Genomic DNA, 11623 nt, shown 5'->3' on the forward strand with positions numbered 1-11623 from the left:
ATTGTTAGCCAAGATTGCTCAAGACAGTGTTGTGGTCTTCAGTCCTGAGACTGGTTTGATGCAACTCTCCATGCTACTCTGTCCTGTGCAAGCTTCTTCACCTCCCAGTACCTATTGCAACCTACATCCTTCTGAATCTGCTTAGTGTATTCATCTCTTGGTCTCCCTCTACGATTTTTACCCTCCACGCTGCCCTCCAATACTAAATTTGTGTTCCCTTGATGGCTCAGAACATGTCCTACCAACCGATCCCTTCTTCTGGTCAAGTTGTGCCACAAACTTCTCTTCTCCCCAATCCTATTCAATACTTCCTCATTATTTAAGTGATCTACCCATCTAATCTTCAGCATTCTTGTGTAGCACCACATTTCTAAAGCTTCTATTCTCTTCTTGTTCAAACTAGTTATCGTCCATGTTTCACTTCCATACATGGCTACACTCCGTACAAATACTTTCAGGAACAACTTCCTGCTGCTTAAATCTATACTCGATGTTAACAAGTTTATCTTCTTCAGAAACGCTTTCCTTGCCATTACCAGTCTACATTTTATATCCTCTCTACTTCGACTATCAACAGTTATTTTGCTCCCCAAATAGCAAAACTCCTTACTACTTTAAGTGTCTCATTTCCTAATCCAATTCCCTCAGCATCACCCGACCTAATTTGACTACATTCCATTATCCTTGTTTTGCTTTTGCTGATGGTCATCTTATATCTTCCTTTCAAGACACTATCCATTCCGTTCAACAGCTCTTCCAAGTCCTTTGCTGTCTCTGACACAATTACAATGTCATCGGCGAACCTCAACTTTTTTTTTTCTTCTCCATGGACTTTAATACCTACTCTGAATGTTTCTTTTGTTTCCTTTACTGCTTGTTCAATATACAGATTGAATAACATTGGCGAGAGTCTACAACCCTGTCTCACTCCCTTCCCAACCACTGCTTCCCTTTCATGCCCCTCGACTCTTATAACTGCCATCTGGTTTCTGTACAAATTGTAAATAGCCTTTCAATCCCTGTGTTTTACCCCTGCCACCTTTAGAATTTGAAAGAGAGTATTCCAGTCAACATTATCAAAAGCTTTCTTTAAGTCTACAAATGCTAGAAACGTAGGTTTGCCTTTCCTTAATCTGTTTTCTAAGATAAGTCATAGGGTCAGTATTGCCTCATGTATTCCAACATTTCTGTGGAATCCAAACTGATCTTCACCGAGGTCGACTTCTACCAGTTTTTCCATTCGTCTGTAGAGAATTCGCGTTAGTATTTTGCAGCTGTGACTTATTAAACTGATAGTATGGTAATTTTCACATCTGTCAACACCTGCTTTCTTTGGGATTGGAATTATTATATTCTTCTTGAAGTCTGTCTCATACATCTTGCTCACCAGATGGTAGAGTTTTGTGTGGACTGGCTCTCCCAAGGCCGTCAGTAGTTCCAATGGAATGTTGTCTACTCCGTGGGCCTTGTTTCGACTCAGGTCTTCAGTGCTCTGTCAAACTCTTCACTCATTATCGTATCGCCCATTTCATCTTCATCTACATCCTCTTCCATTTCCATAATATTGTCCTCAAGTACATCACCCTTGTATAGACCCTCTATATACTCCTTTCTGCTTTCCCTTCATTGCTTGGAACTGGGTTTGCATCTGAGCTCTTGATATTCATACAAGTGGTTCTCTTTTCTCCAAAGGACTCTTTAATTTTCCTGTAGGCAGTATCTATCTTACCCCTAGTGAGATAAGCCTCTAAATCAATAATTTGTTCTCAAGCCATCCCTGCTTAGCCATTTTGCACTTCCTGTCGATCTCATTTTTGAGACGTTTGTATTCCTTTTTGCCTGCTTCATTTACTGCATTTTTATATTTTCTCCTTTTATCAATTAAATTCAATATTTCTTCTGTTACCGAAGGATTTCTACTAACCCTCGTCTTTTTACCTACTTTATCCTCTGCTGCCTTCACTACCTCATCCCTAAGAGCTACCCATTCTTCTTCTACTGTATTTCTTTCCCCATTCCCGTCAATTGTTCCCTTATGCTCTCCATGAAATTCTGTACAACCTCTGGTTCTTTCAGTTTATCCAGGTCCCATCTCCTTCAATTCCCACCTTTTTGCAGTTTCTTCAGTTTTAATGTACAGTGTTATTCAGCATAAATTCACAGCTTTATCCCCCTGAAGTAGGAGGATTGACATTCCAATACATTATGTAACTTTACATCAGTATATTTTTTTAATCATTTGTAAATGAATCTTCTAGGATTTTATGTTTGTAAGTTGGTTTGTATGAATGATTAGCAAATAGTGTGGAAGACATTTACTAGTATGGACAACGTAACATAATATATACATGTCTGCTTTCATATACTGATTTTGGTTCTCAAGCTACTGCATTGTGTCTTCATTCAAAGCTAACTATGACTCTGGCAATGACTTATTGAGGCGAGATGCTTCTTCCATTTACTCTTTGCGTATAATTCAACTTATTGAGATGATTACAAACTTCATGCATCTTGTTGTGTCGAAACATTTTTTCCTGGTTTGTACCCAGTGTGGTTTGGACTCATGGGTCGGTCCCCAATTGTAAACTCAGGCCCTAACATTTTTCCAGTATTTTGGTCTTTCATGAGCCAACATATCCTAGAATACTCTGGTTTACGTGGCTGATTGATTCCTACTCAAAGTTGAGTACATTCTTCTGGTCTCTACCCATTGTTGCAAGTCTTTCAAGTCGACGCACTCGTCGTACACCAAGGCTCTGGAATTTTTTCTCTTCTCTTTTTACCAATTTGAAGGTTGGGTTGCATTGATGTAAACTTACAATTTGTAATTCTTATGATTTACATTGTCTCTGTATTTATTACTATAGTTTTGTGTCACAATGTTATAGTTTTGACTTTGTAAATATTTTTTCTTGTGACAGTATGTTCCACAGATCTGAAAATCTGAATGCCATATTCTGAGATATGTATAGATCATGACATGTATAGTAGATATTTTTCTTATATTTTCTGTAATATGTTATGCATCAGATACTTCTATACATCCATCTGCTATCTTGGGCATCATTAAGTACACCGTTTGGCAAACCTTGGAGTCTGTCGCAAAATATTGTAAACACTCTGTTCCCAAATTTTGTCTAGGGGATTGGGACACCCTCCTCTAGCACTACCATTTTTATACAGAAATAACAGATTCCATTTACACTATCAATTCTTGTATAGGTGAACATTATCTAAGTTGTTTATCTAAAAGAATTTCATTTGATTTTGTATACAATGTATTATATTTCAGGCTAAAATGTATAAAAAGAAATTAATTTGTTAGTACTCTGTACATACAGTTAAAATCACACTTCTTTTAAGAATATTTGAAAATACAAAATTTCTGGTATATTTAAAATTCATATTATTAATTGCACAATCTAATGCTAATTATAAAATTTATTTCTGGATTCATTTATAAAATAATGTTATATCTTGGTGATGATTTTCTTTTGTCAAGGAAGTTTGTAAACTCTCTTGCTTTTTAAACTCTTTGGAACACTATGAGTACCACAAAATGTTAGTAGTAGTGGGCATGTCTCTGATGGAGACAGGCCTGCTGCAATGGCCGAGCGGTTCTAGGCGCTACAGTCTGGAAGTGCATGACGGCTACGGTCGCAGGTTCGAATCCTGCCTCGGGCATGGATGTGTGTGATGTCCTCAGGTTAGTTAGGTTTAAGTAGTTCTAAGTTCTGGGGGACGGATGACCACGGCAGTTAAGTCCCATAGTGCTCAGAGCCATTTGAACCATTTATTCTGATGGAGACAGACATATTTATATGATTGACACTAAGAATGTAGTTTGTAATATTAAGTGGAAATTGTGGAAACTAGTGTTGGTGACGATGATGTTTGGTATGTGGGGTGCTCAAATGTGCAGTCATCAGTGCCCATACAAAGTCTCAATTTTTACACAGTCCAATCTAGCCACTTTCACAAATGATGATGATGATGATGATGATGATGATGATGATGATGAAATGATGATGATGAAATGATGAGGACAACACAAACACGCAGTCCCCAGGCAGAGAAAATCCCCAACCCAGCCGGGAATCAAACTCGGGACCCCGTGATCCAGAGGCAGCAATGCTAGCCAGTAGGCCACAAGCTGTGGACGTAAAAATAGTGTGATATTTAATAACGTGGAAAAGAATAAAATTCAAGAAATATGCAGGCAAATTTTCATCAGTTATTTATTCATCAGGAGCCCACAATGTTAAATCAAACTTTCAGCTGCAAGGATGTACCCCTAGATGCACGAAGTAGAGCCAACAACAAGTAAAAAGTTCCTCCTTTCTGTATATTACACCTTTTGAAACTAATGAAGACACTAAGAAAAATTTAATGGTGATGTGTGGGAGGGTAAGATTACACTATATATACATTGTCTTCTGGGCCAAGTAATGGTCCTCTTCTTACATGGCTGACACAGAGCCACATCACCAGGAATGCTACGTAAGACACTGTCTCTCTCTCTCTCTCTCTCTCTCTCTCTCTCTCTCTCACACACACACACACACACACAAATCCAGTGGCAACATATTGCCCAATGTTGCATAATCTTAGGTATTACTCACTGAGTAGCCCTTATCAAAATAACCACAAAAGATAGACGGATCTGCTCTATCCACAAATGATGCGAAAAATTAATGGGACAACAGTTACATGAATTTTAAATAATTGTAAATTTCTCAAGGTTTAAGTAGTTATATTTATTATTATTATTTATTATGTTAACTTTAAAATTTACGATTTCTTTCTTAAGCATGTAATTACCATTGGTCACCATGGAGGGCATTACCGTCTGCCCACATGTTGTTGGCCATTATTTGAGCTCATGCAGAGAGCCGACCACACATAGTTACCAACCGTGCACAGGCAGGGTGACGACTCCAGTGAGCGACCAAATGGGTATCAAAATCTGTTTATTCATGTAACTTTGACTAATTGCTTGTAGATTACGTACATGATTACTTACTAATATTATAGCTTTACAGTGTAAATTGCCCTGAAGATGACCCCATCGCATGTTGAAACCAGTTGGTGGCAAAATAAATAATGTGATGGTTACTGTCATTTTGAATAATTGATTATATGAGGCTGAGTGATGGGTAGTGTCAATCATTTTTCTGCTTAGTAGCATCATATTTTTGTATGTCACTGTTGTTTTTAAACAGTGATTGACAGTGTTAACAAACTTCATAAGATAGTGTCCACGTGAGGTTCCAGGGCATGCGCTACACACTATCTTCACAACACCCTTCTGTGCAACACGTGCTTTTTATCTCAGTGATGAGTTACCTAGAATATGATTCCATAAGACATGAGTGCATGACAATAGTAAAAGTAAGCTGGACAGTTCAAGGTTTTTTTTGTGTGAGTAGCTTATTGTGTGGCACACCCTCTGCCCCCCCCCTCCCCCTTCGACCCTCCCCCCTCCCACACCCCATAAACTTCCACCCACGTCAGTTATCGCTGCTAATTTTTATATGTGCTGTGTAGAAATCTTACAGCTGTGGTGCATTTCTCAGCTTGGTACCCAAAGTGGTGGCCTGTCTCGCTTGGCCTTAAACTGGCCTCAAAAGTAAATCACCCGCCGTTTCAGGTTTTCTCGCTGTGATTCATTAATAGTGTGCTTCTGGGTGTTGTGCTGACTTGTTGTTTTCATTTTAAGCACACAGCCTGACTGGAGACCAGCCAGCGAGTATACGAGAGAGCGAAGCTCAGAGCACCTGAACAAGGTAGCTGGGATGGTTGTTGAAATATTGTGCGTATAATGAAAACAACTTTACAGAACACCCTGAAGTAAAGTATTGAGTCAATAGGCTGACATTTTTATCACCAAAATCTGATATTATCTCTAACTCAAAAATTTCAGAGCTGACACATGTAAGATGATCTGTGATATGTGACTTCCAATTCAAGTTCTTATCAATGTAAACACCTAGAAATTTATACAGGGTGTCCCGTTTCTCTTGGCCACCATAAATAACTGTTTGTCCAGATGCAAATTGTAAAATGTTTCAGGCAAATGTTCTTTAGCCGTCAGTGGGACATCAATCAGCATGATTGCCTTCATTGTAGCTTTGTTTTTTACAAAGATGTGAACAGCAGTACGACTTTTTTAAATGGCACCCTATATTTTTTATTTGGTAATTCGTTCCTCTCTGAAAGACCTCCTTAAAAATGTATCACAATGTACCATTCACTGAAATACGACGTTATTAATTACACAACACAACACTGACATTGATACTTCCAGCGTTTAGTGCAGGTACTCGGAGTAATGGAACACATCCACATGCTGACGTTGACAGAGGAGAAATGTAAACATAAGTACAATGCACACCCATCATTGTGTCAACTATTGTCAGCTGAAGAGTTGTGTGAGTAGAAAGTACACCAACGAAGAGAAGGTAAGTTAGCAGAACAGTAATTGCAATACCATTCTCTTATGTGCAGGTACATTTAGTACAGTAGTTTATTTTTTTTACTTTTAAATAATGTTGTGTAGAGTAGGCATTCAGTAAAGGCTGTCCTTCCTACAAACTGCATCAACATAAAATTTATTTTATTGTTGTTGTTGAAGGTTGGTGAAATGCTACACATGCAGCAGAACTGTACAGAGAGTGATACCCTGAAGAGAACCCATCTTCCCGATGGACGCTTTTCTTGCCTTGTTGTGACACTTCAGGAAACGGGAAGTTTCAACCTACGACAATGCAATCATCGTAGCACTCACACAGATGAAGCTACCGAAGTTACTGCTCGTGCTTCCGTTGCTATGAATCCACATGTGAGCACACGACAACTTGAACACAAAATTGGCATTCCTAAAACCAGTGTACATTGTATTCTTACATGTCACCGGTTCCATCCATACCATGTACACCTACATCAAGAATTGCATGGGAATTATTTCCAGAGTCGTGTACAGTTCTGTAACGGGGCACAGCAGCAAATCCTCGTCAACCCGCACTTCTTCTCCAATGTTCTACTTACCAATGAATGTTACTTCTCAAACAAAGGACAGGTAAATACAAGGAACATGCATTATTGGTCCAGCAACAACCCACGATAGCTCGGACAGGTGAGACATCAGCATCAACAGAGAGTTATCCTCTGGTGGGGGATGCTTGGTACTACAATTATTGGCACTTATTTCACCAATGGTAGCCTAAACGGCACAGTGTATGCCAACTTCCTCAGATGAATTCTTCCTCCTCTTCTGGCTGAAGTGCCACTAAGAGCCAGAATGCTTATGTGGTATCGAAATGATGGATGTCCAGCACATAATGCCTTGGGTGCACGTTGTGTTATGAACTGAAGGTATCCTGCCAGATGGAATGGTCAAGGATGAGCAGTTATTTGGCCTGTTAGGTCTCCTGATTTAAATCCTCTGGACTGTTTTATTTGGGAATGAATTAAATCACATCGTCTATAGCAATATTCCAACCCAGAGAACATGCAGGAGTAAATTGTACTTGCGTGTAATTCTCTCCAGCAGGCAACACTGGGAGCAGTAAATAATTCTTTCATTCTACGAGTGCACCAGTGTATCAGTGTTCGGTGTCACCACTTTGAGCACCTTTAAATGTTCTACTCCCGTGCAACAGTACAGGAGAATCAAAGTCAATTTTGTGTTATCTTTTTCCTTGGTTTTCATTTGTTTTTTGACAACTCCAGCAAGTGGGTGAGTTTGTGATCACGGGCTCGAAGTCAGTGTTCTATTATGTAATTAATAATGTTGTGTTTCAGTGAATGGTACACTGTGATACATTTTTGAATAGGTCTTTAGGAGAGGAAATGAATTACTGAATAAAAAATACAGGGTACCATTTAAAAGAGGCAGACCGCTGTTCGTATCTCTGTAAAAAACAAAGCTACACTGAAGTCAATCATGCTGATTGATGTCCCCCCGACAGATAAAGAACATTTGCTTGAAACATTTTGTAATTTGGATCTGGACAAACAGTTATTTAGGCTGGTCAAGATAAATGGGATACCCTGTATAGAGGAGATACAAGTCATGGAGAGGCACAAAATAAAGAATGCTACTCTTTCTGTTGTGGCTATCTGCAACTCAGTATCTCCTCTATATAGTGAGTAGCAATCTACCGCATCCACAATATTAAAGAAAATAAACTGTGAGACTTTCTACAAGCAGATCAGTGTCACTAAGCTTTCAATGGTTTATAAAATATCCCACTGCTGCACCACCCTGTTTTACGTGTACCAGGTGGGAATTTCGCTCTTTGTTTTGATTGAAAATAAAGTGAACCAAGTGACAATGGTGATCTTCAGTGAAGCACGTTCAAGTGAAATTGGAGAAAAAATAGTGTTTGCTCAACGTAGAACCATTCTCAAAAATGTATTTGTTTGAAAGGAAAAGGAACAAAAAGTGAGGAGACAAACAGATAAAGATTTACTCTACACTAAAATGTATAGTGGTTTTGTGTAAGACACAGGTTACTTGGGATTTGTTCCACAGTCGTATGGCGGGAGAGGAGAAAGAGGTGGGGAAAGATTTGGTACAGTCGAGATGCTGGATGCGTCCGATTTGGTATTGCAGTTGTGGAGTGATGGTGAGTACCTGAGGTGTGAGGAGTGGTTCTCAGGATACAAGTGACTAAAAAATAGCTGATGTAAACAGAGTGCGTGAAAATCACACTGGATTCTTTCTTTCTCTTTCTTTGCTGGAAGCAGTAACAGGAATGTGGCACTCACCTGAGTTTCTGTCACTTCCGAGACTGGAAATTTAGCAGCACACTTGTTACGTTCTTTTGCAGCTGTGAAGCAATCGGGCTCCTGCAAAAGATATAACTTGCTGTAGTGAAACACTAAAAAGGACGATATGTCACTCTGAAAACTGAAATGTAAAACTAACTTCATCTCCAAATGAGTCACACAGTGGTAAAGTGCAGCAATGCTACTAACAAATGCACTTTACATCTCTTACACATACACATGAATTCGTGTGAAGTTTGTAAGTGTACTGAGACTTACTCGGTAAGTGAGATGCAGATGGGAGATAGACGTAGAAGTAACTTCAGGTGTGCCTGAGGGAAGTGTGTTGGCATTCTTGCTGTTAATGTTGTATATTAATGACCTTGCAGACAACACTAATAGTGACCTCATTCTTTTCTCAGATGATGCACTAATCTATAATGAAGCAGGACCTAGTGTCTGAATGAAGCTGCACAAATATTCAGTCAGCCCTAATGACATATCAAAGAGATGCAAATACTGTCAACTAGTTTCAATGTTCAGAAATGTAAAACTGCGCACTTCACAAAATGAAAAAAAAAAAAAACCTAGTATTCTATGTCAACAATATCATTGAGTCACAGTTGGAATCCGGCAACTTATGTAAATACATAGGTGCACCAATTTCTGAGGATGTGAAAACAAAATACACTATGTGATCAAAAGTATCCCGACACCACCAGAAACGTACGTTTTTTATATTAGGTGCATTGTGCTGCCACCTACTGGCCGGTACTCCATATCAGCAACCTCAGTAGTCATTAAACATCATGAGAGAGCAGAATGGGGCGCTCTGCGGAACTCACAGACTTTGAACGTGGTCAGGTGATTGGGTGTCACTTGTGTCATACGTCTGTACAAAAGATTTCCACACTCCTAAACATCCCTTGGTCCACTGTTTCGGATGTGACAGTGAAGTGGAAACGTGAAGGGAGACTTACAGAACAAAAGCATACAGGCTGACCTCGTCTGTTGACTGGCAGAACTCTGACAGTTGAAGAGGGTCGTAATGTGTAATAGGCAGACATCTATCCAAACCATCACACAGGAAATCCGAACTGCATCAGGATCCACTGCAAGTACTATGAAAGTTAGGAGGGACGTGAGAAAACTGAGATTTCATGGTCGAGCGACTGCTGATAAGCCACACATCATTACGGTAAATTCCAAAAGACACTCGCTTGGTGTAAGGAGCGTAAACGTTGGATGACTGAACAGTGGAAGAACGTTGTGTGGAGTGACGATGTGGCGATCGTACGGCAGGGTGTGGGTATGGCAAAAGTGCGGTGAACGTTATCTGCCAGTGTGTGTAGTGGCAACAGTAAAAATCGGAGACGGTGGTGCTATGGTGTGGTTGTGTTTTTCATGGATGGTGCTTGCACTCCTAGTTGTTTTGCTTGGCACTATCACAACACAGGCCTGCATTGATGTTTTAAGCTCCTTCTTGCTTGCCACTGTTGAAGAGCAATTCGGGGATGGCGATTGCGACTTTCAACATGATCCAGTACCTGTTCATAATGCACGGCTTGTGGTGGAGTGGTTACTCGACAATAACATCCCTGTAATGGACTGGCCTGCACAGAGTCTGATCTGAATCCTATAGAACACCTTCGAGATGTTTTGGAACACCGACTTCGTGCAAGGCCTCACCAAACAACATAAATACCTCTACTCAGTGCTGCACTCTGTGAAGAATGGGCTGTCATTCCCTAAGAAACTTTCCAGCACCTGATCGAAAGTATGCCCGCGAGTGTGGAAGCTGTCATCAAAGCTAAGGGTGAGCCAACACCATACTAAATCCCAGCATTACTGATGCAGGGCACCACAAACTTTTGAGTCATTTTCAGCCAGGTGTCCAGATACTATTGATCACATAGCGTATCACACAAGCTCAGTCACAGCTAAAGCAAGTGACATATTTTGGTTCACTGGTATGATACTAGGGAAATGCAATAAGTTTAAAATGGAGACTGCTTACAAGACACTAATACCACCCATCACAGAATATTGCTCAAGAGTGTGAGACCCCTACCAAATTGGACTCTGAATATCTCTTTGACAATATGACATTAAACACTAATAGCCTCCTCTTCCTCCAAACAGGACTAGCAGTAGATGTTCAACATGTATGGAAAATGGCATCACACACGGTTGCAGGTTTGTTTGACTGTTGTAGTTTAGATACTATATACAAGAAAATTATTTGTTAGTAAAAGGGATTAAATTTAACCAACAAGGGCAAAGCTATAACACTGCAACGTGATGGAATTTGAACACAGGAAATCAGAGTAAACAAAAATAAATGAGTGTATTGATTAGTAACCCCATGCCATCCCTCCCCCCCCCCCCCCCCTCCTTTGTCTCATGCCACTTTGCTAATAAACATTACTGAAAAAGTGTTGGTACTGCTTGGGTTAATGTGCCTGCCTGGGTGGCTTCTACAGCTTTTGCCATTTATCTGGCTTGTAATTTCTTTTTGGGCTCCATACCTGAAACACGAGGTTCTAGTTATTGACAAACAGTTGTAGCAGTGGCTGACATCATGTCACAGACTAGAGCCAAGACTATCACCCACAAATTTCCAAGGGACTAATTCACAATGTAATTCAGTTTTGTCACATATTTCCACCTCAATGTAGAAGTAAGATCATGGTATCAGTTATTGACAGGAGGTTCAAAGACTGGAATATGACATAAAATTATGTACGAGCATTACATATTCCAATTCAATTTTAATAGTTGTAACTGATCATAGTTTCTAACAAATTGCTCTACATTCATGAATCAATCCAGTATAATGCTATTACCAAAT

This window comes from Schistocerca gregaria, chromosome 11 (genome assembly GCF_023897955.1).
Source record: "Schistocerca gregaria isolate iqSchGreg1 chromosome 11, iqSchGreg1.2, whole genome shotgun sequence".
Taxonomy (NCBI): domain Eukaryota; kingdom Metazoa; phylum Arthropoda; class Insecta; order Orthoptera; family Acrididae; genus Schistocerca; species Schistocerca gregaria.